Here is a 27,092-nt window from a genome sequence, read left to right on the forward strand (position 1 = left end):
CCAGGCCACTGCCAGACCCAGAACTGCCCCAAGTCCCCCAGGGGGCCCTCCCACCCAAGGCAGGTCCCTGGAGCCCCAGACCTCCAGAGGGGCGGCCTCTGGTGGTGGCTCTGGGAACAGCATCTTAAAGCTCAATGGTGACTGCCCAGCGGCTCCTGTGATCCACCCCCCACACCCCAGAAACAGTGCAGTGGCCTTAAAATACCTCTGGCTGGCGGTGAGCTGGAGTGACCCGTGCAGGCTGCCGTGTGTTTAGGGGTTCTGCTGACCCACTGGTGAACAGAACCACCGTTACCACTGAATCGCATAGGCGTAAGATTAAGTAAATTACGTTTGAAGAACAAAAAAGCCTCAAAACCCCTCTCCTAATCGTAGTGCGTTCCTCTGCCCCTGAGGTCATGGGTGTCTGTGGCCCCCGAGGGGTGGACACCTGTGATGGTGAGCTGGGCGCTTCTTCTCGCCCCACATCCTCTGATGAACGCTGTGGCGGGAGCACCTACCCACACCCTGGAGAAAGGGAAGGACAGGGGTGGGGGGAAGCCACATGTTCACGGGGCTGCGGTGTATGATCAGCTCAGATCCTGGAGGGACCGAGCAGCGTCCAGTCCTGGTCCTGCTGACACAGGAAAGCAGAGCTCAGAATGGAGCCCATCCAAATTAACACAGCCCAGGGGGGAAAGTATCACTGTTCTGAGAAACTCAACAGAATCTGAAATGTCTGCAGTACGTTGCTGGTGACAGCCAAGAAGGAATCGTGAGCCACTAGACACACCAAGAAGCAAGACGAGGTGCTCCCTCACCAAGAATAACAGCAGTCAGGAGAAAGTGATCCGAGGTGTTAACGAAGGTTTTGTTGGAACAGTGAAGGCAATTATCATCAATGTGCTCAGGGGCTAAGAATGTGTACACAAAGTGAATCAACAAATAGGAAACCTTAGAAATACAGAAGATTAAAAAAACAAAAACTAGTTTCTAGAGCTGAAAAGTCTAATGACTGAAATGAAAAGTTTACTAAATGTCTGTAGCTTGAGATTAGAGATAGGAGAGTCACTGAATTTGAAGACCAGTCAACAGAAAATACAAATGTGAACAACAGGGAGACTATTTTTTCTTTAATTAGCAGAGCCTCTGACCTGTGCAGCCTGTGGGTAACATACATGTGGGGTCTTAGAAGAGGAGAGAGAATCCGAGAAGAAAAATCAAGTGAAAGGAATCATGACCTCAAAGTTCCCAATTTGGTGAAAGACATCAATGTATAAGTCTAAGCCCAGCAAACCCCAAATAAGATTAATACAATGAGACTGCACATTGATACATTGTGGCCAGATTCCTGAAATCCAAACATACGGGAAACTGTCACTGCCAGGAAAATCAAAGACAGCACCTCACCTACGGGAAGGATGATGCCGATGACGACTGAATGTCACGAGAACCCGAGGGAATGGAGTGACTCCTACCTAAGACTGGCAGCAAAACAGACCTGCCAACTCATGGCGCGTCATCGGAGGATGACACCTTCCTACATGAAGGCCAAATAAAGGCTGAGAGCTTCATCACGAACCAGCTCAGGCCATGAGGACAGGAAGTTTTCCACCCTGAGAGCAATGACACCAAAGGGGGAGTGACAACTGGGTGGGAGGGTTGGTCACCAAAGCTGGCTTGTGTGTCCCCAGCAGCCCCACTGGCATCATCCCATGATGGTGACAGATGTCCTGATGGTGACAGAGAAGCCAGCTGGAAAAGGCTGTGTGTGAAATCTTGTCCCTCAGACGACAGAGCATCAGTCACCTATAAAGAGCCACCTCTGTTCCCAGGTGTGGAGGGGTCTTGCTCAGGACAGGGACAGGAATCCTGGGGCTCCTCTTCCTCGGCTGATCCTGCTTCACGGGCCCGTCCTCAGCCCAGCGCAGAGTGAGGCCCGTGGCAGAAGCCTCACGGCCTCTCCCCACCAGCAGGTTGGAGGTGGCCCCTGTGACACGCTGGGAACAGGGGACCCAGCGGGGGCAGAGTGCTTGCTCTAGAGCAGAGGCCCAAAGAGGAGGCCCGAGTGCTGACTCAGAATCTTCTAGACTCACGGAGGCGGTTCAGCCTCGCCCACCTGGCGGCACCGACGGGAGGTTCAAACACACAGCAGCTCGCTGGAGAAGTCAGAAGCTCTTTGGGAATGAAGAATCGCTATGAGGAGGGGCCCTGAGCGCACCACTCTGTTTCCGAGGTGTGCGATCCAGGGTGCTGGGTTAAGACACGGGGGTTGGTGAGGCCGTGGAAACACGCAGCCCTTGCTTGTGGCTGGTAGGAACGTCCCCGAAGCAATTGCTCCTAGAACAGCCATGGAGTCGTCTCTTGGAGCAGAAACCCCAATTCCAGGTTCCGACCCGAAAAGATGGAGTGTGGGGGCTCGGACACTTGCCACCACGTCCACCGAACACACAGCACCGAAAGGCAGAAGCCACCCACACGCCCAGCCGAAAACCAATGGGCACACAGAACGCGGTCTGTGCCCGAAGTGGAGTTGCGCTCAGCCTGAACTGCAGGGGGTCTGACACATGCCACACGTGGGTATGACATGGAAACGTGCCACGTGAAACATGCCAGATGCCAAAGCTCTGATGCTCCACAAGGCACCGAAGAGGGTCAAGTTCAAAGTCACAGAAAGCGGAATCCTGGCTGCCAGGGGCGGAGGGTGGAGAGGAGGGTGGGCAGCCGGTGTAGGTGGGACAGAGCTCTGCGGCTGGACGTGGGCGTGGCTGTACAACGGGGACGGGGACGTACTTAATGGATTGCACACTCAGAATGGTGACACAGAGGTTCACAATTAAAGAACAAAAGTTCAAAGACTTGGGAGCCCCAGGGCACAATGGCCTTTTTACACTAAAGCTTCCCTGGGGAGTGGACTCCACTGTCCCAGATCTCAAGGCTAACCGGATGTCACTCAAGCTTGATGACACTGGGGACAGCTACCACACCCAGGGTCTAGAGAGGAGCCGAGGTGTGGACAAGCACTTTCGCCTGGTCTGGAGCCCCGTCCTGCTCAGCGATTCTCATCGGCAGGACCCCACTTAGTGGTTTCTAGGCCTCCTCTCCCCTCTTGCTGGACTGGACGCACGTGGTGCTGGACTGGATGCATGGCCATTACTATGGGGTGAGCCCATTTCATCTGCGCACCCCCACGGGTTCCACAGTTGCCTTGATTTACAGATGGGAAACGGAGGCACTGAAACGTTCAGTCACTTTCCTGAACTTTCCGAGCTGGGGGCAGAGATGGGGGCAGAAGCAGATCCGCTGCAGAGCCACGTTCTTGGTCGGAGTCCCAGGGCTGCAGACAAGCCGTGCCTCTCGCTCGGGAGAGAAGGGCCTGCCGAAGCCACTGGCGTTTTTGCTGTGAACTTGCTTGGGATTTGAGGGGCCTCATCAAAGAAGCCACCAATCCCAGGGGTGCCGTGAACCCAGCCAGGCTCCAGCAGGGCCCGTGGGGCCCTGGCACCACCCGGAGGCACTGTTGACAGTCCTGACGTGCGTGGGGGAGGGTGCAAATGGCGTCGGGGGGGGGGGGGCCGAGCCGGGCGGCGCCAAACCCCCCACAGAGCAGGGCAGCCCCCGGCCAGGCGCGGGGCTCGGAGCGCAGCCGCCCGGTGGACTGCAGAGACCGTAGGCTGTGGCTGAGAGCCATGAACGGAGTCGCAGCTTTAGGTTTTTAAATTTCCCCCGAAGTCTTAAAATACTCAGCAAGCTTATCAGCGTGGTTTTCTCTGGGTGGCTGGGAACGCCGGGAGCTTTATTTTCTTCTTTTGGCAAGAAGTGCATTTTCCAAATTATAGTCCATGAATATGCACAGTCTCATAACCAAGTAAGCTTCAGCTTCTTGAAGAAGTCCACGGGCCCCGGGCAGGAGAACCCATGGGGTCCTTTCCATCATCTGGGGCAAAGTGTCAGAAAGGTGGAGGTTGGGGTCGGGGTTGGAGCTGGCTCCTCCCTGGTAACACAGAGATGGTGGCTCCCAGGCTGACCTTGGAGGATACTGGCCAGTGCCAGGCACCACGGAGCTCGGCGTTTGCACCCAGTAGCTCAGGTCACGCCTGGGAGACCGGCCCCTGAGGAGGAGGAAGTGGCTCTCCCCGGTGGCTGAAGGAGGAGGGTAGCGGGGCTTAGCCTTCTCACGGGAGCCGAGCCTGAGGACAGGAGTCAACCTGACAAAGGCAAACCACAGGATGTTCCACGGGCCTGGCTGAGCCCCTGGGCCGGGAGCCTGCGGCCTTCCACATGGCAGCAGGCACACTCGGCCTCACTCCCCGCGGAGTCGGCTTGGGGTCAGGATTCCGCCAGCCCATGAGCTGCCTTCAGAAGGACACGTTGTGGCCATCCCCTGCCACAGCCGTCTCCCACACTTGCGCTACGGGACGCCATCAGGGTGCCCTGGTTCAGGGAACTCGAGCTGCAGGGTGGTGACTGGGAAGGGGAGGGGACCAGGGCCGGCAGGGCAGCTCCGGGCCCCTCTCGCCTGGCGGCCCCGTCTGCCCTCCTTGGGCGGCAGGATAAGCACAGGTGGGCACCCCGGGGAACCTGGAGCTCCGCCAAATGCCGCGGTCAGCTCCAGACACGGCCCCCTGGGCCAGGGAGTCAGAGGTGACCAGGGAAGTGCCCCACACAACACGGGGACACGCTCAGGCCGAACATGGTTTACTTGAAGTTCGAGCTTCAAGGGGTGCCCCGTGTCTTACATGACAGCCCTCCCAAGGGGTCCTCGAGGTCTGGGGGTGACAGGGAAAGGGCCCAGGGTGCCCGGCCGTCCTTTATCAGGACAGCTCCATCCAGATGGGGCTGCAGGCCCCTGTGGGGGCCGGGGTCTGAGTCCTCCCGGATCGGCCTCTGCCTCTTTCCTGAAGGGCCTTTCCTGCTTCCTTTTCCTGCACAGGCTCCCGCCATCCTGGGCTGAAGGCTAAACCACCAAGTCCCCCGTGCACTGCTGGACCTGAGCGGCCAGGCTCCAAAGGGGCTCAGGGGACACTTGGTCACTGAACATGGGCCCGGCTACCTCGGCCTCCCTGCTCATCCCGCCTGCCCTCGCAGACTGCTGGCCACAGCTGCCGCTTGTACCCCGTGTCCCCTGCCTGAGTCCCCCGGCAGAGTCAGCTCTCAGCTTCGCCTTGGCTTCCGCTGGAGGTTCCACGGGCCCGGCAGGGGTGGGGAGCAGGAGTAGACCTGACCCCGTGTCCAGCTCCTGCTCCTGTCACGGGGCCAGGTGTGGACTCCTAGAGCCGACGTCCTCTCTACGGCTAGTCCGTCTGAGGCCAGAATTCCAAGCCAAGCCGCCCAGCTCCGGGCCCGGCTCAGGTCAGTGCCCTCCTAAGCACCTACACCTGGAATGTCCCCCTGGGTTGTGCCTGACCCACCCCCTCCTGTGCCTCAGACTCCATGAGGGGAGGGGCCCCGGAATCCCAGTGCACCACAGCATCCAGCGGTGGTAATCATATCAGGCTTATTATTAAGTGCTCACTGGGTTCCCAGCACTTTTTCAACGTTTCACACTTTTAACTCAGTTCCAACCGCAACCCCCTGAGTTGTAAGCACCGTTGTTATCTTCATTTTACTGACACAGAAACTGAGGCTCAGAGAGGCTGGGTTAGTAGCTCAAGTCACACAGCCAGTGGCAGAGCTGGAAGTTCAACTCTGCCAACCCAGGCCTGCCGCGTGCTCAGCCTCCCCAGCAACTTATTTAGCAAGACCTTCAGAGCAAATCCTCAAAAGAGAGTCATTGCAGAGGTGAAGACATGGAGGCCCAGAGAGTCCGCACCAGCCACTGCCGGGTGAGAAGCCCTGTCATCTCTAAATGCTTGGGTGAGCTGCATGCCTTACGCTGAGTACTCTTGGCCCTGGTGTTAGTAATGTGGGACGATCAGCAGTGAACCATGATAACAATAGCTAACTCTGGTCTCGAGTGCATCTGCCTCACTTTATCAATGAGGTTCAAAATGGTGAAGTAACTGTCCCAAGACCCCAGGGCTTCTTGGTGGCCGACCTGGGACAGGAGCCCTGGCCTGTCCAAGCTAAAAGAGAGTCAGGACGTGGTTCTCCCCTCCGTCCCCAGGAGATGGCTTTGCTTCACTGAGAAACTGTGTATTTTTACTGAAAGGATCTCGAACAAAGCGGATTTCTCTCTCTTCTATATTTTCCAAGATGAGAACTCCAGCCAACTGGGAAAAAGCTCATTCACTGCTTGGTCCATGAGCGTGGGCATGTGGGGGCCTGGCAGCCCACAGAAGGCACCTGGCTCTGCATAGAAGGCACAGCTGAAGCTGGGTCCTCTAAGTGGCAGCCCAAGTCCTCCAGGGAACAGTGCCCAGCCACACATGGGCATGCACAAGAGGCGCATAACAGGAACTGGCTCACACACTTACAGAAGCCAGGATTCCCCCCACCACTGTCCACAGCAGGAGAGCCAGGAAAGCAGGTGGGATTCGATTCAAGCCCTAAGAACCAGGGAGCCATAGGGTATGTCCACTCCGAGCCTGAAGGCCTGATGGGGAGCCGGGGTCAGTGTGTGTCCCAGGCTTCATCAAAGGCCCAAGGGCAGGAGCGGCCATTCCAGGAGCAGAACACGGTGTCACAGCTCCATCAGGAGCACAAGTTCACCCGTCCTCTGCCTCGTCCTTCTGTTCAGGCCTTCCTGGGTCGGAGGATGGCCCCGCCCTAGGAGAACAAGCCTCTGCATGCAGCCCACACCTTCAAACCTCGTCTCCTCTGCAAACACCCTGGAGCCACCTCAGATGGCCGGTCAGGCGCTTGCCCTCCCCACTCCCTCCTGCCCTCCTCGCGCTGTCCCACAGCCCTCTGTGAAGAGAGCTCTGCCGGCCTGGTCAGCAGGGACGCCTCAAAGCTGCAGGAGGCAGCTGGACATGCCCAGGCTGCCGCGCGCCACAGCAAGGCACAGCCAATGTGGTGTCCCTCAGCCAATCCTAGTGTCCATCAACCCCCATGTCCATTATCCTTGGTGTCCATCAACCCTGGTGTCCCGCAGCCAGTCCTAGAGTTCATCAAACCCCGTGTCCATCAACCCCTATGTCCATCAACCTCAGTGTCCCTCAGCTGATGATGGCTGAGCGAGACGCTGTGGGCCTAGACAGTGGGTCATTGCTCAGCTCTGGAACAGGAAGGGCACTGGGTGCCCCTGCGGTGTGAGGCCCCGGGAGCAGCTTGCTTAGGGAAAGACGCCAGACAGGAGGTCACAGGCTGCTGACTCCGTCCATCAATCCACATGTCCATCAACCCTGGCGTCCATCAGCTAACCCCGTGTCCAACAACCAACCCCAGTGTCCATCAACCCCTGTGTCCATCAGATTCCAGAACAGGCGCCCGGAGACAGAAGGCACTCTGTGGTGGCCGGGGGCAGCCGGGAGGGGCTGGGGTGGGGTGTTGGGGGCAGGGACATCCTCTGGGGATGTTTGGGAACTAGAGAGGGGTGCACACGGTGAACTCGGTTCATGCCACCGACTCGCACACCTTACGATGGTAGGTGTCAAATCATTTCATTCTCCCTCAGTTTTTTTTAAAAGAAAGATTAAACCGCTGAGAATTATTTTAAAGGGAAATGAGTTGAGCCTAAAAATGAAAGGAACATTTAAGAGCGGCTGGAGAAGGGCAGCGCCAGGTCACACAGGTCTGCGGGCACAGCTGGCCGGCACTTGCGGGGCTCCATCTGGTCAGCTGCAGCCACTTTTGGTCCTTGAGTCAAAGGACAAGCCACAGACAAGCTGCAGCCTCCTCCTGCCCACCTCGGCCAGCAGGGGCAGGAAGCCTTGACGACAGGTCCTCCGAGATGAGACGGGGACACTGGCTCTTTGTTGCTGCCAAGGGGCAGGGCAGCTGGCAAGACAAAACTACACGGCGTGGGGGACGTGCCAGGGCATGAGAGCCGCGGGGTGGAGGTCGCCCCCCGGCCCCCCGCCATTCCTGAGCGGGAGGCTCAGCCCATCCCCCACAGAGAGGTGCCACTGAGCCACGCCCATCCAATCAGAAGGCACCCCTGCGGCCAGGACTGGACCCGATGGGCACACCCTGAGAAGCTGACCCATCCTTCCAGGAGCTCCATGAGAAGAGCTTTCCCTCCCTGGGCCCCACCTACGCCTGCAGCTGGGTGGGGCCAGGTCCATCTGCCCTCGGGGCTGACCATGGAGAAGGGAAGGTTCCCCACAAGGATACTGAGAAGCTCTTTCCAGGAGAGGCCAGCCGGGCCAGGCTGGTCAGAACTGCAGATGGCCATCCCAGACATTGCTGTCAGGAGGTCCCGGGGCCAGGCTGCCACCTGCCGGACATCCGACCCTGGTTTCCTGGGGACCTCAGTGCCCAGACCACACCACGCCTGACGCCCAGCTCCTAGAAGGCAGCGCCGGGGCCCACGGGAAGATGCAGTGTTGGATTCGCACCCAGGTCTGGTGCAGAAGTCGGGAAATTTCACTCGCAGCTTCTTGCTGACGCTGTGGTCACTTTGTCAGGATGCTGGCTCCACTGTCCCCTCTGTCAGCTCCCAGGGCTTCTTGTAAACAGAAGGGCGGATGCCGCTGAGCCTGGAGCCCTGGGTGGTGGATGCGGGTGAAGCCTGCTCCTCACATGTCCTGGGAAGTGGCTTCTTACTGCCCGGGGTGTCCCAGCTCCTCTCAAGCCAGCTCAGCCCCAGGCCCTGGTCCGACGTCCTTCCCAGACCCCCCTTCCTGGGCCACTACCCCGTGCCTCCTGCGGCTGCAGCTATCAATCGCTCGTCTCTGAACCTCCACCCTTGACCACCCGGAAGTCGCCATCGACACTTCAAGTCTCAAGTCTGAGCCTGTTGCCCCGTCCCCTCACCCTAGGTACCCTTCCTGCTCCCTATTGCCCTCAGAGTAAGGCCCCAACTTGTTGGCAGGGTGTAGAGGAAACCACAGGGTCTGGCCACTACTCTCACAGCCTTCCTGGTGCCCGCTCACAATGGGCGCCTTTGGGTCCCTCAAGTGCGTCGAGCCTCTTATTCTACAAGAGCGAGCCCTGCCATGGGCAGCTCCCTCTGCCGGGAACACCCTTCCCTGCCTGGCCCCAGGTGGCCTCCGGCTCCCCGCAGAGCCTGCAGCTCTGGGTGCCATCTCCCCAGCCACGGAGGCACCTCGCTCTTGGCCCACCAGGTCAACACGATTCTCCATTTTTGTAACCCCCAGGAAGGGACCCTGACCTATCTCTTCAGTTTCCTTGGCACAGGGCTTGGCACATGCACATCGGCTAAATACAATTACTTTTCCAAGCATTCGTTATTTCTAGCTGACACTCTTAAATTTTTATTGAGGCAGACACACGTATAGCAAAGTCTCCCGCTCACTGGATTATCACAAAGAGCACATCTGTGTGAGCCTGACCCAGGAAAAAACGAAATATCCTAAAAATCTGCAAGGCCTCCTTCCTCCTCCCCAGACGTAACCACATTACCGACATCCAAGATAGTCATCGTTTTGTCTGCATTAAACTTTATAGCCTTGTATTTATATGGCATTTATCGTTTGGATAAATTAAGTTTTTATAATGCAATGAGGACTGTCTCACGTCTGGCTTGTTTCTGAGCCCTGTCGTATTGCTGCGGAAGTTGTAATACGTTCATTCCTATTGCCCGGCGCCTCGTTGTAAAAATACACCAGGACTGTTTCCATCCATTCTGTCCCTGGACATTTGGACAGTTGAAAGGTATCCGCGTCTTGGGCATGCAGAAGGACTTGATTCTGAATCTGTACCAGGAGAGGAAACATGGGGTCAGAAGACGTGTTGATCTTTAGCTGACACTGCCAGACGGCTGTCAAAAGTGGCCGTTTGAATTTATACTCCCCAAAGAAGAGGGTGAAGGTCCCCTGGGCTTCACATCGTACCCTGAGCATTCTTGGTCCCTTTGACTTCAGCCACTCAAAAGGTCTATAGTAGCATCTCAGGAACCTTTAATCAGCATCCCCCAGGGCCCAGGGAAGCCGGCACCGAGAGGTGGATATTATCTTTTGTGAACTGTGTTGAGATTCTTGCCATTTACTATTCAAATCGGGAAAGGGAGCTTTTCTTACTGGTTTGTAGGGTTTCTTTACATATCCCGAACGTGACCCTTTCCCAGTAATTCATGTCACAAACACCTCTCCCGTTTTATGACTTGTGGCTTCACTTTTTTCCGGGCTGGGTTACTGGGGATCGAGCCGGGGTGCTCTACCATGGCCTGCATCCCAGTCCTTTCTGTTGTTTATCTTGAGACAGGGTCTCACTGCGTTGCCCGCTGGCCTTGAACTTGGGTCCTCCTGCCGCAGCCCCCAGCTGGCCGGGAGTGCAGGTGGGGCCACCCTGCCCAGCTCTCTCTTCACTTTCTTAAGTGCCTTTGATAAGCAAAAGTTCTTAATTTCAGTGTCATCCGATTTGCAGGTCTTTCACGTGCGGTCAATGCTGTCGAGTCCTGCTTAAGAAATCCTGCCCTACTCCAAGGTCGTGACGACGCTCCCCGCCTGGTTGTCTTCTGGATAGCGGCTTCCTGTTCTTCACCTAGGGCTGGTCATTTCCAGGCAGGGGTCAAGCTCCATGACTTCTCCCTGTGGGCATCTGGCTGACCCTGCCACAGCCCCTGAAAAGACCACCTTTCCCCCTATCACTCAGCAAGGCCACCTCGGTCATGACTCCTGTCACATCATATTGTCACAGGTCTGTGTCAGGAACTTTCTATTCTTTTCAGTTCCCTGTGCCAACAGCACACTCTTGACTGTGTCACCTGTTGAGAAGTCTCACTGGTGAGCACCACGAACCCTCCCGCCTCGTCTGTCTCTGAGATGGCTTGGTGGCTCCTGGATCTTCCCACTTTCATACAAAGTGAAGACTCAGCTTATTAATTTACACCCAGAGAGAGAGAGAGCTGAGGCTGGTGTTGTTCCTGCACCAGAGAAACTGGGTGGCACAGCACGGCAGAGCCAGGTGGAGGCTGAGAGCCGTGCTGTGGAGTGACAACAGCAGAGTCAGTTGTGACACCAGGGGCTGCAGGGAAAGCTGGGGCCGAGGAGGTGAGGAGGCCACAGGGACCCTCCAGTCTGCCCCCGAGACCTGCCTGCTCTGGCCAACGGCAAGGCCAGGAGAAGAGCAGCCTCGTCAAGACGGAGCAGACTGGCGGGCAGGGCCTCCAGGGACGGCTCTGCAGAGTCCCACCTCAGCCCTGGGTGTCCCGGGGCCTCCTCCTTGCCAGGCCCTACCTGGGGAGGCAGGCTGGCCTCTCTCTGGCGCTCTGCTGCACCTGCTCCGCCCTCCCCTCGGACCTCCACTTCCAAAGCAGCAGGTGCTCAAGAAGCATGGCTTGAGACTCGGGCTCAGCTCAGGGACTTCCCCCTGGGCCTCGGCCTTCAGATCTCAGCTGCCTGAGAGGCTGTGCGAAGCCTCCGTGGACGGCGGCCTCTTTTTCCTTTGATTTTTTGGTTTAGGTTTTCTAATTTCCCTCTGCAGGAAGTCATCCAAAGCAAGCTGACAGCCCTGGCAGAAGCAGAGCATCTGCACCTGTGGACGTTTCCTGGCCGCAGACACGCACCTCGGGGGTTAAAAACAGCCTCGAGAAACAGAATCACCTGGAAGGTCGAGTCTGAGCCCCCCAAGGAGGACCCGCTCTGCGTGGGATTCCCAGGGCTGCGCAGGGGGGGAGGGCGCTCAGCGGACGTGCCCAGGAGGCCAGGAGCACAGAGCCCTCTAGTTTCTACACCTAAGCAAGAGGGGACCAGGGTCAGAGAAGCCCACGGGGCCTCTGCTGCAGACGTGTTCCCTGGGCCAGGGAGAGCCACTGAGCCGCGGTCCTCACTCCAAGCACCGTGCTCCTTTGAGGAGTCGGGCACGGCCCCTCGTATCTCTTGAGACCCACAAGGCAGCAGGGCTGTGGCGGTGGCAGGAAGCCCACCGGCCTGCCCTGCCGTCACTTGCCTGGGATGAGCAACTTTGGTCTCCCCAGGCAGCCACGGCAGGCACCCACAGTGCCCTGCCCCTCGTTTGGCGTTCCCGGGAGGGGCCGAGGGCACTGGGTGCCGGGAGATCTTTTTGTACCTGTGGCTGCCAAACCTGTGGGGCACTTTTCTTCTTTAATTTCTGTCTTGCATTTCCTGCAGGAGCAAATAAGAATGAGTTACAGGCGGGAGTGGCTCTGGGGAGGCGGGGAGTGTGCGTGCTTCAGAACCAGGCCGCAGCCCCCAATCCCCCCAGGGACGCACGTGTCCTCGACCTGCTTCTCCCCTTCCCGCCTCTGAGGCCCTGGCTTTGACACTCACCTGCTGTGTGACTTTAGTGAGCTCCTTGCCATCCTACGCCTCAGGGTCTCCCTTTGAATTAGAGAGAACAATTCCCCTCGTGGGGGTCATCGTGAACAAGGATGCCCGGCCGAGTCCTCCAAGTGCCTGGCTTGGTCTAAGTGGGGCTGAGGACCCAGGCACCAGCATCCCCAAGTTGGGGGTCAAGTGGGTTTTCCTCCAGTTACCTGTAGTAAGTAAATACATTTGAATTTAAATCTGGATCTGATTCCAAACCCTGTTCTAGAAAATCATTTCCAAATATCATTTCCAAAGAGGCACTAAAACCAAGAAAAAGCCCGGGATCTTTATTCGTATTTGGATTTTGTTTGTTTGTTGTTTGGGGGATGGAACCCCAGGCCTTGGGAGCGCTGGGCATGAGCTCTACCCTGAGCCACCCCAGGCCTCCTAGTTGGGATTCTAATGATCAAGAAGAACAAAGAGGTTTCCTGGCTGGTGGCTAAATACGTTTTCTAAGACTTTTGATTAAAGACAATTCCACTTGGTAACAGAGTGGCTGGCCTCTGCATATCGGGAAAAGGACCCTGGGTGGCGAATGGAGCTAAATGCGCACTCAGCCCCTGACAGATGGTCTCCGGAGCCACAGACCCAGAGGACTTGATCACAATGACAAACAGGGTCCCAGGCCCCAGACCGGAGGACGACAAAATCCACTTTGAAATGATTCTCCGGAGACTTCAATTAACTGTGGGCGAAACCAGCCAGTTAGTTGTATAAGCATAGATCTCTTTGTGGTTTAATTAAATTTCTTCTAGTCTAAACGCTGCTCTGAGGCTTCCAGAAGGCAAACACAACGCCCAGGAAATGCAGCTGGACTCATCTGTGCGAGCCATCCGTCACGAGGGGCAGGTGGCCGTCCTCCACTCCCCGGAGCACGTGAAGGGCCCTGGCCGGACGGCAATGATTCATGATTACTGTGAGCAGTGTCCTCATCATGCGCTCCTACCTACCTAATTCCCTCCACCCACGAGGGTCGGCAATCTGCAGGCTGTTCTGCGCACTTGTGTCCATCGTTGGGACACAGCCATGCTCCTCGGATGGCATCTTGCCGCTTTCCTGGTGCAGGGCAGAGCTGCCGTCAGGGGGACTGTGCGTGGCCAGGAAAACCTAAAATGTTTGCTCTGTGGTCCTTTAAGAGAAAGTGTGGGGGCTGGGGCTGGGGCTCCGTGGAAGAGCGCTCACCTGGCACGTGCGAGGCCCTGGGTTCCATCCTCAGCACCACATAAAAATAAATAAAATAAAGGGATTGTGTCCAACTACAACTAAAAAAATATTTTAAAAAAGAGAGAAAAAGTGTGTTGACCCAACCTGCAGAGTCGGTGCAGTGAGGACGGTCTTCCCGGGGAGCTGCAGGCTTGGCTCAGGAGTTTCGGCTCTACCCAGAAGGCAACGGGGAGCCGCTGAAAGGTTTGAGGCAGGAGTAACGTGGCCCCAGCCGCAGATGTGCCAAGCACTGCCCCATCCCCTGTTCACCCCTGGGGGACGAGGCCACGTCCTGCAAGTACCTGTGAGTGTTTTCAGGCTCCCTGACGTGGAGACGGTGCGGGCCAGCAGTCAGCTAGACCTGTATCAAGTTCCAGCTCCTCAGATTTCCTGCTGGGTGACCTTAGGCAACTCACTAAACTTCTCTGTGGTCAGAGAGGTGAGCAGGACCGCTCTTCCTGGTCTCAGGAGCCGTGTGAGGAGAACCAGGTGGCGCACAGGCCAAGAGTCACTTGTCCCTGTTTGGAAGACCAGGAGAAAAACAGAATAGCCAGGTCCCAGAACGGGAGTCGGCTGTCTAATCTTTGCTCTGGGATTTGAATAAATTCAGTTCCACCTGCCTGAGTTACTAGCAAATAGAGGCCATTTTTATTATGTTCTCATTTGAGCAAATGATCAGTTTCTTCAGGAGAGTCCACCCAACGATCAACAGGGGATTACAGAAATCAGGAGAGAGGCCATTTGCTCCCATGACAGCAAACCACATTTGAACTTGGGCAAATTTAATTCTCCGTTCCAGTTCAATATTTCTGGTGAAGATTCTGAAAAACAAAATTAGCTTTTCAGTAATGGGGATGGCGCTCAACGCACACCAGAGCCGGCAGGTCCAACTCCTCCATCCAGGAGGCCACCCGGAGGACTGAAACCCCCAAATCACAGCTTAAGTGAACCCCAAAAGGAAGTAGGCCCTTCTGCCCTCCGCAGGGGGAGAGGGATCTGGCCAGGCCACGGAAGCCCTCAGCTCCCGGGGACTCTCTGCTCTGGGAACAGTGACGACCTGGCCCTTGGGAACACAGACGTCTTCTGAGCTGGTGTTGTCTTTGGACATCAGCTAGGGCAGCTAGGGTCCCCTGAAACACAAGCCCAGAGATACTGTAAGGGAAGAGCTCCGGAATAAATTACAAAATACCTTTGAATCCACCTGACGTGACGGGTATCAGCTTTGTGATCCATCCTCATGACATCAAAGAGGGTCTCTCTAGTGGGGGTCTCTGCCATCCACTAGTGCCCTAACTCGTCCTTCTGAACCAGCAGGCCTTAGGGCTCACGTGTCTAAACACGGCTTCTGTTTCCTTGTTGACCAGAGTCGGCAAACATCGTCTAGAAGGGTCAGGGCAGGAGCAGCTATTGAACTTGGGTTTTTTAAATTGTCTTTTTAAAAGTTTTATTTTTTTATTTGTTCAGATTAATTATACATGACAGCAGAATGCAGTTTGAGGCACTGTACACAGATGGAGCACAACTTTTCGTTTCTCTGGTCGTACACCATGTAGAGTCCCACCATATGTGCAGCCATACGAGTACCTAGGGTAATGATGTCCCCCTCATTCCACCATCTTTCCTGTCCCCATGACCTCTGCCTTCCCCCTCCCTCACATCTACCTTTTAAACACAGTAATAAGGGGTATGTGTTGATTAGGATTTATTTTATTACATATGACATTATTAGCACTAATATTAGTGTCAATATTATTAGACTCCACTATCCCACTCCTTGGTATTTATCCAAAACATCTAAAATCAGCACACTGTAGTGACACAGCACTCAATGTTTATAGCAGCACCACTCACCACAGCCAAGTTAGGGAACCAGCCCAGATGCCCGTGGATGGGTGAACAGATGAAGAAAGTGTGGTCTATTAACACAGCGGAGCTTTACTCGGCCATGAAGAAGAATGAAACTGTGGCATTTGCTGGGAAGTGGATGGAAATGGAGGCCACCACGCTACGTGAGTTGAGCCAGGCTCAGAAGGTCAAGAGTCAGTTTTTCTTTCTCATATACAGAAGCTCGAGCAAAATGGGGGGTGGAGGAGGAAGCAAGGTGGATCCCCCCCAAATGTAGCTCAGGGGAGGAGAGGAAGGGGACGGAGGGGAGGGAAGGGGACAGGGCAAGGGAGGAGCAGGAGCATCGATCAGCAACCCTGTGCTGTGTCTAGACCAGTTCCACCTTTGAGTATATCTACAAAGCAGCAATTAAGAAAAAAGATGAATATACAGAAGGAAGACTAGTAGAGGAAGAGGAGGGGGCAGCGGGAGGCGAGGGACAGTGGAAGGACCCGGGACTGGAATGGTGCCACTCACGTTCATGCACGTAGGATCATGAGGACCTGGGCCCACCGTAGGGATAATGCCATGCACTGATGGTAATTGAAAACGCTCATAACTGGCATGTATTGAACATCATTTATTTATTATATATTAGTTACTATTGTCCACATTACAGGTAAAACCACAATTATGAAATAGAATAAAATTTATTTAGTATGACTAACAAAGTACTGATTATGAATTACTGTCTATATACTTCAGTGATCACCTATGACGTTGACTTTTTTATAAGTTGCGTGTGGTGCCACTGTGGCATCAGGCTGTGCACGTAATGAAACATGCACAGGCTGTGAACTTGGGGTTCTAGGTGCCCTGGGCCTTGGGGACCCTCTTCCATGCACCTGCTTGGGGGGGGGCCCTGGGGCCAGTAGGAGACGAGTTCACAGCTGCACGCAGCCAGGACACGGGGTGAGCCCCTCAAGGTGGGACTGTGTTGGCCAGGGAAGGTGGCCGGGCAGTGCGATGTCTGTGACAGGGGACCAACCAGGAGGCAGAGAGCCTGCAACGGGCGGCCCCTCCCAGCAGGGTCCTGGAGGCTCCCAGGTCCCTTCCTCCCTCCTGGGCACTGCTGGGGAAGAGCAGGGAGGAGGGGAGCAGAGGGGACAGCCAGCAGGGCTTGGTACCGCTCCCTGGCCCTTTCCCCAGCCTCCATTCTAGGACAGCCAGAGTAATCCCAGCATCTTAGAACCCGCCTGGAGCTTCTTATGTCCAGCCCAGGTCAGAGGGAGCCGTGCGCGTCACAGGAAAGCTCTGATGTGACTTTCTGATAAGAGCTGCTTCGTGGCTGCAGGGCCCGGCTGCCCGTGTGTGGCACCGTGATAAAGCCTCCCAGCAGGATCAGGGTTTAGGACACCTGCCGTCTGTGGAGTGAGGGAGACTTCAAGGGCCCCGCGCTTCACAGAAACTGGACCCACGGGCCCGGAGGCATCTGTGAAAGGAGCAAACGGTTGCCCAGGTCCTAGCCCCACTGTCTCCAGAGCAAAACTAACAGGAGCTGGGCACGGTGGTGCTGACGTGTAACCCCAGCCACTCAGGAGGCTGAGGCAGGAGCACCACAAGTTCAAGGCCAGCCTCAGAAACTTAGCAAGACCCTGTCTCAAAATAAAAAATACAAAAGCCTGGGGGTGTGGCTCAGCGGAAGAGCATTTGCCTAGCATGTGCGAGGCCCTGAGCTCAGTCCCCAGCACGGCCAAAAATAATGCCAGGAGTAGGAGCCAGATTTCATTATTGGCAATCCCTTCAAAAACTGCCCAGCAAGGTTCGTCTGCCCACTGAGCACTGAGACGTAGAGATGGCTCCCCAGGGTGAGGGCCCAGCTGGAAGCAGCCCCGGGTTGCTGGACTAGAGCCATCTTCTCGTCCACCACCTAGTGGCTTCAATCTGAGAACCTGGAGGACTCCAATGGCTAGGTCCACCCAGTCATCTGACCTCGAACCTTGTCTCCCAGCCTCTGCCACCTGCTCACTGGAACCCACTGTCATGCCTCCAGGATGCCTCTCCCCCTCCCACCCTGGGGAGCTGGAAAGCTATTTTCTCTTTTGTCCTGCTGGGGCTCGAACCCGGGGCCTTGTGCATGCTAGACAAGTGCCTAGGAAGGACCTCACCTGGAGTGTCATGGGTCTCCCTGTGGCTTACCTGTGGGCTACACCCTCTGGAGTTTTAGACAAGGGTGTGAGAGTGTGTGTGAGTGTGAGTGTGTGTGAGTGTGTGTGTGAGTGTGTGAGTGTGAGTGTGTGAGTGTGTGTGAGTGTGAGAGAGAGAGAGAATGCTCTCCATCTATAGTGATAGCATATTTATATAGACTCCAGTTTCATCGAGGGCTGACGACACCCGCCACCTCACAGACACCCCACTGAATCCCCCCAGCCAGGTGTCACCAAGTAGACGCCATCAGATTCCAACCTCACATGACAACAGCAAGAATCTGAAGGGTGGCATCACCTGCCCTGAGCCCCTTAGACAACACCTGCCTGAGCAGGAGTCACCTAGGCCCAAGGTGACCAGCACCCAGCTCTGGGCCACCATCCAGCCTCCCAGACCCTCCCAGCATGGTCGCTGGATGTGAAGGACATTCTGCTTGAGTTATTCAAGTGACCACTTAGAAAGCCCAGGACTCACCCCTAGTCCCACTGTTGTAGGGACGAACGAGGCAGGCACCGAAGACAGCAGGGGACAGTTTTATTTGGCTGCAGCCAGGCTCAGAGGGCACAGCCTTTGCTGTGATCAGTCAATCCCCTGAACCCCGAGTCCAGGGAGTTTCAGAGTTTTATACCCAGCATGCAAGGGGAGGGGCTCAGACGCCCACAGTCTGCAGAAGTTCGCATAAAAGCAGCTTTTTCTCTCACTGTTCTGGGCAGGTTAACTCTTCAAGGACAGCACCTGAGAAGGGGAGAGCCTCTTCTCCCCTCTCTTTCCTCCCCCGCCTGCTGTTACCATGGAGCCCATTTGTAACTTATCTTAAAAATGTAGACATCTCCGTGAAGCCCAGCTCAAGGCCAGAGGCCTTGTTTGCACATTTCTACAAACTACTCTACTGGATACATGTTTGTGAAAAACTAGTAAGGGGTGTCCAGCACCTGGAGTGCCGGTGTCTTCCCGGCCAGTGGCCAAGTAAACAGGGTGACACGAAAATAGGAAGTTTATCTACATTGGACTCTTTTGCTGACAGTCCTAAAATCAGCCATGGCGAAGGGGGCTTTTCTGTGGAGAAAGGGGGTGCCACTTCACCACCACCAGAGAGCTGTTTTCAATATCTCCATGTACTTTTCATATGGAGATGTAAACGATCCTTTTTTTTTTTTTTTTAACAAAATGAGCTCATACTATGCCTGTTATTTTATAGCATATGTCCTGCCCAGTGATATATCTGGAGCATCTTTCCATAGCAACACATAAAAGCTGTGCGTCCTCATTTCACGACTTCCTGAAATTTTATCCTGTGGATCAACCCCAAATGTGTTTAACTCGTCACTGGACGGTTAACCTTTTCCAAACCCAAGCCCCGTGACACGCCTTACGCACAGGGCTCACTGGTGCTTAGGTGCTGCCCTCCAGGAAAGGCGTGGTCCAAGGTTTGCGTCCTTTAAGCCATCTCTGCTGCACATGCCGATGCTCCCCTTCGGACAGACTGTCTCCCCTGCCCCCGAGTCCCCTGGGGTGCTGTCTTGGCCAATTTGCAGACCAGGGGATGGGAGGAAAACCCAAATGGCACTTGCTTTGAAGTTCTGAACCTTCATTACCCACGAGGTTGAGCTTCTCCTGCCACCAACAACGCCCGTCTGTGTTGGCATCCTGGCTGAACACCCCAGGCGGGTTCCCACCAGCCTCAGTCTCAGAGGCACCTACCCAGCGGTAGGTATCTGCCCAGGGTCACCGGTCCCTCCAGATGCCACCCAACAACCAGGGCCTCCGGGTGGAGCTGGACCCCCTAGTTATAAGCTAGTGTGGCTGCCCGAGGGCCACGTCCTGTGATATCCGGTTTCTGCCACCTCTGCCTTCTCCACCATGAGGTGGTCCAGTCTGATCTGAGCATGAAGCTGGCCCCTGTGCCACACGCCTCAGCTCTTGCCACCTCTGGCCCCGAACAGCCGAGACGCTGGCTGTGCCCCCCAGGAAGGCGGGCTTGGTTCTGGCCTCTCAGGGGCCTTCGGGAGGCTGCATGCCAACACAGTGTGACTTTTGTCCCCTCGTGCTGACTGTTTCAAAGCCCAGCTGGGACTTTCTGGCTGGCTATGAATCCCCTCTCGGCTGCTTTCCCTGCGGCCCTCCACAAACTCCTCTCCCTTCCAAGTCTGAGCGTGAGGGGGGACCGACCAACCCCCTCCCGTGGCTCTGTGTCCCCCGGCCAGCAGCCCACCCCATGCTCCTGGAAATGGCACCTCTGTTTTCCTCACCCACATCCTTCCAGGCCCCACCTCCACACCCGCCCGAGCCCTGAGCCTGGATTCACGTCCCCTTCTGCCAGGTCCCGTCACTCAGCCTCTCAGACCCAAACTCCTGCCACTGCCACCACACAGATGAGCAATGGCCAGGCGGAGCGTGATGGTGTGTGGCCTCGGCCCTGCAGAAACAGCTCAAATGTCAGGACCTGGAGGGTGGCCGCCGGCTCCCGGGCCAACACTGGGGTCCCTTTCCCTTTCCATGTGGCACAGGCTTGGGTAGAGGGGTCTCCCGGCCGGTCAACGGTGGGATGGGAGGAAACCCAGAGGAGGTCTCTGATCACCGCCAGGCCCAGAAAGAGACGGAAACTGAGAGGAGGGGAATCAAAGCCTGGGCCACGAGCCCTGCCAGCCGTTCAAACCGGCACGTGCCAACCCCCTGGGGGGTGAGTTCACCCCTTGGGGTCTGAGCCCCTCCCTAGAGATTCTGGAACTATGGATGGACCTGGCTTGGACCTGGGAACCTGCAATTTCAATCTGACACTCAGTGTCCTCAAACCTCCCAGTGTGGTCCCCCAACAGCAGCCAGGGGACCACCTGGCAGCCCACTGCTCCCTCAGAGGACAGACCCATCCCTCAACCCATCAGATCAAAGTCTCTGTTTAGGCAGGATTCCACATTAAAGGTGGGGAAGCACTGCTCCTGGCGACTCTCGTTTAAAGAGCACCAACACCACTCGGCTCGTGACAAATAATAACCAGTGGCGGTCGCGGCCTGCTTCCAGTGATTAATGCAGAGTATCCATCTACAGCCAAAATCATCCTGCAGGATAGCAACTATTGCTCTCCCCATTTTGCAGATGAGGAAGGTGAAACAACTTGCCAAAGTCTTAAAACTGGCACGTGGCAAAGCTGTGGCTCAAACCCGAGTCACCGGCACCGCTGCCCCCCTTGGCTGGTGTAGTCACCTGGGAATAACAAGCCCCGCCTCATCCTGGCTGCCCCTGTCCCTCAGGCCCCTCCAACAAGCCATTCAGTAGCTCCACAAAACACAGCAAGAGCTGCACTTGACCCTATGTCCTGGGGCTAAATAATACCCACAAATTACATCAATTATCCAAGAACAATGGCTGGGTGGATGGAGGCTTAATACCACATTTTTTAAAACTCAACCAATTTAGAGAAAAAAAATCAGTGCATGCAAGAAGACATGCTGTGGGCTCACGTGAGTCCCCCAATTAAATCAATTTGCCATCTCAAATCTGTTCTGAGAATCACATTCCAGAAGGTTCTGAGACAAGAATAAGAGCAGGTAAAGCGCTCTGCCTCCTGGCTGCCGCCACAGGAGTGGTTTGGACCTGGTGTGGGGTCTGCCCCTTGGAGTGAAACCAAAACCAAGCTATGTTCGCTGAGCTTAAAAATAGCAAAACATAATGAGGCACAGGAAGCGGGGCTGCAGGGCTGGGCGTCCCCGCCCACCATGCTTCACTGGGGAGACTCCTTCCTAAGTGGGACCAGTCTTGGGGATCTTTCTGCTCCTCCAAGGACGAGGAGCCCCAGGTCATCCAACGTTAGGAGCACCCCTGACCAGAGAAGCCAGAGGGCCCTCGCCCAGGCTCCCGGCACCTCTGAAAACGGGCAGAGCTGTGGGCGGCTGCTCAGAGGCAGAGGCTTCATCCTCGCAGATTGTGAGGCACAGAGGCCGGGGAGGGGGAAGCTTAGTGTGGACACTTGAGGTTTTCTGGTGGATTTTTCAGGGTGTGAAAACTTTAAGACCTTGGAAACTTTCTTTCCCCGCCTGATTCCGTGAATTGGCGAGCTAAGGGCAATAGACAGAGATGCCGCACATGCAGCCAGGGACACAATGAAGTCCAGAAACAGAATCCCCTTGATCAAAAGGACAGAAGGGACCAGGTGTTGGCACCTGTCAGCAGAGAGCAGCCTCCACCTCCAAGGCCAGAGCGAGGAACTGGGCCCTGAGCCGCCCTGGGCCACCTGCCCAGGTGGAAACCGGTTCACCTTGGCTTTGCAAAGCCCTTGTGGTGGTAGCAGTGGCCAGCCGACTGGGGACACTGCTGGGGGAGGCCCTGAGGGTCAGGCCACAGTCTCCCAGCACTAGCATGAAAGATAAAGAGCTCCTAGGTGTCAACAGGAGACTGGCCACACACGTTATCTACATCCATACGGTGACGCTGAGGCTTTCAAAGAAGACGGAACAGGCCAGGGAGATACTGACAATATAACGTCAGGTGGAAAGAAAAGGCAGACCCTCAGCGTGGAACTGGCTTTTTCTGTGCACATATTAACATAGGTATATTTTTAAGGGAAAAAAAAGGGAGAATAATTACCAAATGGTAAAAAACAAATATAACACCTTCAAAATGTTAAAAGCACTTACCTTTGAGTGGTGGAAATGAAGGTCATCTTTGTTTCCTTCCTCGCGTCTGTCTGCATTTTTCTAAAACATACATGAATTCTTGTAATTATAAAAAAGGAATCATGAGTCTTACGATTATAAATAGCGTGTTACCGAGGTTGTTTCTTATACAGAGGCCATTTACTGAGCCCTTAGTGGTGCTTTATAGCTACAACAGCCACAGAAACTGGTGCTATTATCTTCTGCTTTTGCTAATGAGAAGACAGAAGCTTCTAGAAGTTAAACGTCTAGCTTGTGGCTGGGTCTGCTCTAAGGGACAGAGCTGGCCTCTGAAGAGGTTATCTATAGTACCCATGTCCATGCCACTGGCCCTCAAGTAGGCTCAGAGGGTAAGACCCCCAGTAGGGTTTCTGGATAAACCATAGGAAGCCAGGTAAATCTGGACTCAGATACACCTCAGATGAATTTGCTTAGAGTGAGTGTGACCCACAGCGTCAGTCACTGTGTCTCTGGATTTCTAATCTGAGGGGGCACCCTGTTTTGCTTAAAGAAATGACTTCCCTTTGCAAATTACTATGGGAGAGGCTTGAAGCAATGCAGGGTCTGGGAGTTCCAGGGAAGTCCCCAGGTTTGGGCCCCGCAGCTTTCCAACAAGATCCAGAACTGTCACCCCAGACGTGCCCAGATAAAACCCCTCTGTTTGGGGTCCCTTTTGTTACACCTGCGATGAATGGAAACAAGGCTTTGCTGACTGATACAGACAGGTGGCTGCTGGGAGCAGACAGACTCATAAACACGAAAGCTGCCCGCGATTCATGGACTGTGCCAAGCTCAGCTTCTGGAAGCCACACTTGGGGCGAGGTCATGCTGGGGGCTAAAGAAGCCCCCCAAATGGAGTCATTTGTCTGTGCTGTCAGTGGCTGGGTCAGAAGGGGCTCTCCGTCCCCACTCTGCCCATCCGCGTTCCCTTAGCACGGGTCCTGGGGCTCCTGTGACACCTGGGTTCTCATCCGGGTCACCTGAGAAGTTTAAGATACACCTGCCAGACACCTGGCCTGGCTGTCCCCTTACGGTGAAAGCGGCCCCAGTTCTGCAAACCTCAACTCACCCGGGGAACAGCAGGCCACTCGGGGCTCTTAGAAATGTGCTTGTTCTTTCACTTACTAAGCAGACACTTACTGAGCACCTACTGTGTGCGCACACTGAGCTAAACCTGGATGTGAACGCTGGGGATCTTGGTGGAGCCTGCCATTCCCGGGGGCAGGCGGGGTGGGAAATAAACCAGGAAACGCGCACCTGCAAATGGCAGCCACGGCCCCGAAGACAGCGCAGAGATTCTGAGCAGGAGACTCGACGGCGGTTTAAGCAGAGGCCGGGTTTTCTTTTTCTGGCTGCCGAGCAGAGGGCAGGCGGGCTGGTGGGAGAGGGTGGGCAGAGAGGAGGCCGAGGGAGGGCTCGGCGGGGTCGGGAGGGGCCCAGTGGAGGTGGCCTGAGGGTGCAGATGGACAGCTTCCAGAGCAGGGGTGTGTGCCACAGGTGGGGGTCACTGTCACGTGCTCCGGCCCTGGTGGGCACGCGCTCCTATGACCTCAGCTACTCAGCAGGTGGAGGGAGGAGAATGCCAAGTTCAAGGCCAGTCTGGGCAGCGAAGTGAGACCCCGTCTCAAAAACTAAACAGTGGGGTTGGGGCTGGGTTGGGGCTCAGTGGTGGAGCGCTCGCCTCACACGTGTGAAGCACTGGGTTCCATCCTCAGCACCACATAAAGATAAATGAATATAATAAAGGTATTGTCCATCTACAACTAAAAAATATTAAAAAAAAAAAACCACAAACTAAAACTAGAAAGGGCTGGGGGCGTGGCTCAGTGGTATAACTCCCTGGGTTCAACCCCAGCACCAAACAAGAACAAAAAGCCATCAGTGTCCCCAGGGACGGGCCCATCAGCACACACAGTGCCTCCACCTTGGGGCACTGACGCCCACCAGGCTGAGGCTCCAGGGGTCTGAGGAAGCTTTGCTGATGACCCTTTAATAACCAGCATCAAATCCAACGGTGCAGACCAGCTGCGCGGCCTCCTCACTGGATTTGAAGCTTGTGAAAAGCAGGACGACACTTATCAAGGGTCGAGTTCCTAGGAATGAGTCGGCCTCCCGTCCCAGGTGAGACTCCCTGTGAAGGCCTCGGCCCCCAAGGGCAATGTCCACATTGACCTTCCACCAGGGTTCCTGAGACACAACAAAGAGTCCCCCAGAATTTGCTCCAGGCTGGGATTCAGGGGCTCCGGAAGAGGACTTGGATTTTCAGGGGGGCTGTGAGCCTCTGTCCCCTCCTGCAGTCCCTCCCTTCATTCCAGAGGGGTTCAGCAAGCCCTGGCTGATGCAGACCCAAGCCCCGCCCCTGGAGCCCTGCTCTGGGGTTACCCAGTAACTACCTCAGTCTTCCCCACAGCCAGCCCGTGGGGGGGTCTCTGTCACCCCGGGGGCTCAGGGAGGGACTGACCAGCTGTGGTCATCGGCTGGTGAGAGCAGATCTGGAGTGGAGATGTGCCTCTGTGACCCCCTGGGCACGCTCTGGGTTTGGCTGCAGACTGGCCACTTTACAAAGGAAGATGCCCGTCATTTTAAAGGACGGTCTGCGGTGCTTGGACGTGAGGCGCAGATGGCGAAGGAGCCCGAGCACTGGGCTTGGACCAACCTGACTCTGAAGCCGCTTTGCGCTCAGCAGCTGGGGGCCCTGAGGCAGAGAGTTCACCTGTCACTCCTCAATGGCTACTGGAAGAATAGGGATGGCTTCGAGGGACATAGAATAAAGGCCCAAGGCGTGGAGGTTTCAGAAAAGGCTCAGTGGCAGATGGACAGGACCGGCAGCGCTCTGGACAAAGGGCCCTGGCCTTCAGCCTGGTTTGGTGGCCTCGCCGCTGCGGGCTCTGCTTGCTCGTCTGTAAAATAGGGCCCCACAGCCCTCACTGCAAAGGGAGGGCCTGAGAGTCACACGTGGTCATGCCCATCAAATCCTGCCCCCAGGCCGGCTCCTGTCTTGGACAGTCCTAGGTGACAGGGCGGGATCTCTTCAAAGGCCTCCGAGACCTTGACCAGCAGAGCGAGTCAAGCTGCTACGGCGGTCAGAACCCCAGACGGTGGCGGGTGGCTCAGCCCTGACCTTGCATGGTGAGTCGGGGCACCGGCCTGGAGCCAACGTTCAGGTTCAAGCCTGGCTGTCACCTTCTGGCCCGTGACCTTGAGCCCACAACAACCTGTCCGAGTCTCCCCTTCATACAATGGAGGTGGTGTCAGTCCCTGCCCAAGGGCTTATCATCAGAATCAAGCTGGTGATCGGGCAGAATGTCCCGGGACCGGGCCTGCGTGTGGCAAGGGACCTGCCGGTACCTCCCGGGTCGTGACTGCTTTCCACCCATAAGGAACAGCTCTGGGGCCGCCCTGCTCACCCGACATGTCCCTGCCTCCCTGAGCCGGCTGGGCCCCGACAGCCCTTCCCTCTCACACCTCAGTGCCACCGTGGACTTGGCGGTTATTCTACTCCAACTCGTGGGCTCCTGGGGGACACCCCCGAGCCGCCCGTCCCTGGCTGTAAGAGGTGTCCTCCAGGGCCGACCTCCTGGGCAAGTCACGCCCCTCTTTGAGCTTTAATTCCCCTCTGTGGACAGGGCCACCTGGCCTTCCCGAGTCCTGTCCCCGCTGGCCTGTGGAGTCACTGCTCCTTTTTGGAAGCTACGCCTCCTGAGCCCGTCTGTCCCCCGCCCCAGAGCTCTGGTGGCCTCCGTAGCTGCCCTCGTGTTGGTCAGCTGTCCAACCGTGACAACGATGTCAAGCAGGAGGAGAGGCGTGACTCGTGGTTTCAGAGGTACCTGGCTGGTGGACCTGTGGCTTTGGGGCCTGTGAGGGGGCAGCTCATGGTGACCGGGAACACAAGGAGGAGCAAAGCCACTCATCTCCGTTGTGTCTGCACCCACCAGAGAGGGAGACCGACATTACCCCTGCCCCCGTCACCACCCCAACTTCAGCAGGTCCCCGCTGCCGCTCTCAGGCCACTCACATCCAAATCAGAACAGCTGGTCGTCTGTTGGAAATGCAGTTCCTGGGCCTCCCGACCGACACTGGCCAGACCAGAATGTCCAGGAGAAGAGCCGCGGACCCGCCGCCAGGCCCCGCAGGGAACCGCGTCAGCGCCGCATCTGGCCTCAGAGACAGGCCCAGGAAAGCGCGTGGGAGGACTTGGAGGTCAGCGGCCAGCGGCACCTTTGAATCTGCTACTAAACATCTAGGAGCCAGAATGGTCACAAGTTCCAGCTACTGGACGCAGTTTTCAGGCTCAACTCAAAATGGGGTGAGTTTCGTCCCCCTCTGGGTGTTCTCAATGGTCAGAACCTGTTCCGCGTCCTTGACCTCCATGACAGGCTGCCTCGTGTCCCCCAAAAGACACGTCCCTGCGTCGTTCCTGGGACCTGTGAGTTCGCTGTGGATGCAAAAGGTCAGGGACTTGGGGGGGAAGCACGTCCTGGTCATCTGCGTGTGTCTGAGGTCTGATGACGAGGGTCCTCGCCAGAGGCAGGCGCCGTCAGGCCAGGCTGTGGCCACCAAAGCTGGGAGACGCAAAGACTGCCTTCTGCCTTGGAGCCTCCAGAGAGAGCCGGCCCTGCAGACACCTCCGTTTCAGACTCTGGCCTCCAGGGCTGTGACAGAATCAATTTCTGCTGTTTGAAGCCACCCTATTTGTGGTAATTTGTTAGAGTGGCCACAGAAAATTAGCCCAACCGTGAAAAGCACTCCAAGAAAGTTAAGTGATTAAATTTGCCCCACCACAGGGCCTTTGCACAAGCTGGCCCTTCTGCTGAAGCACCAGCTCACTGCGTTCCAGCTCCTTCTCTCATTTCCTCTTCCTGTTCAAATGTCACCTTCTCGCAGATGCCTTCCC

At 56.0% G+C, this 27,092-nt stretch overlaps 1 long non-coding RNA gene across 2 annotated transcripts; it reads right to left on the reverse strand.

The window, feature by feature from the left end:
• Nucleotides 1-1,099: 1,099 nt before the first annotated feature.
• LOC120886381 (uncharacterized) lies at nucleotides 1,100-22,321 on the reverse strand. Of its 2 annotated transcripts, none has more exons than XR_005729353.2 (5): nucleotides 22,181-22,321; nucleotides 14,707-14,897; nucleotides 13,265-14,338; nucleotides 12,276-12,481; nucleotides 1,100-12,110 (listed from the first exon to the last, which is right to left on the reverse strand). It is a non-coding gene; the product is annotated as an uncharacterized LOC120886381 (long non-coding RNA). The 2 variants fall into 2 exon arrangements; XR_005729355.2 differs by lacking the exon at nucleotides 22,181-22,321 and adding an exon at nucleotides 18,024-18,216.
• Nucleotides 22,322-27,092: the final 4,771 nt, after the last annotated feature.

This window comes from Ictidomys tridecemlineatus, chromosome 5 (assembly GCF_052094955.1).
Source record: "Ictidomys tridecemlineatus isolate mIctTri1 chromosome 5, mIctTri1.hap1, whole genome shotgun sequence".
Classification (NCBI taxonomy): domain Eukaryota; kingdom Metazoa; phylum Chordata; class Mammalia; order Rodentia; family Sciuridae; genus Ictidomys; species Ictidomys tridecemlineatus.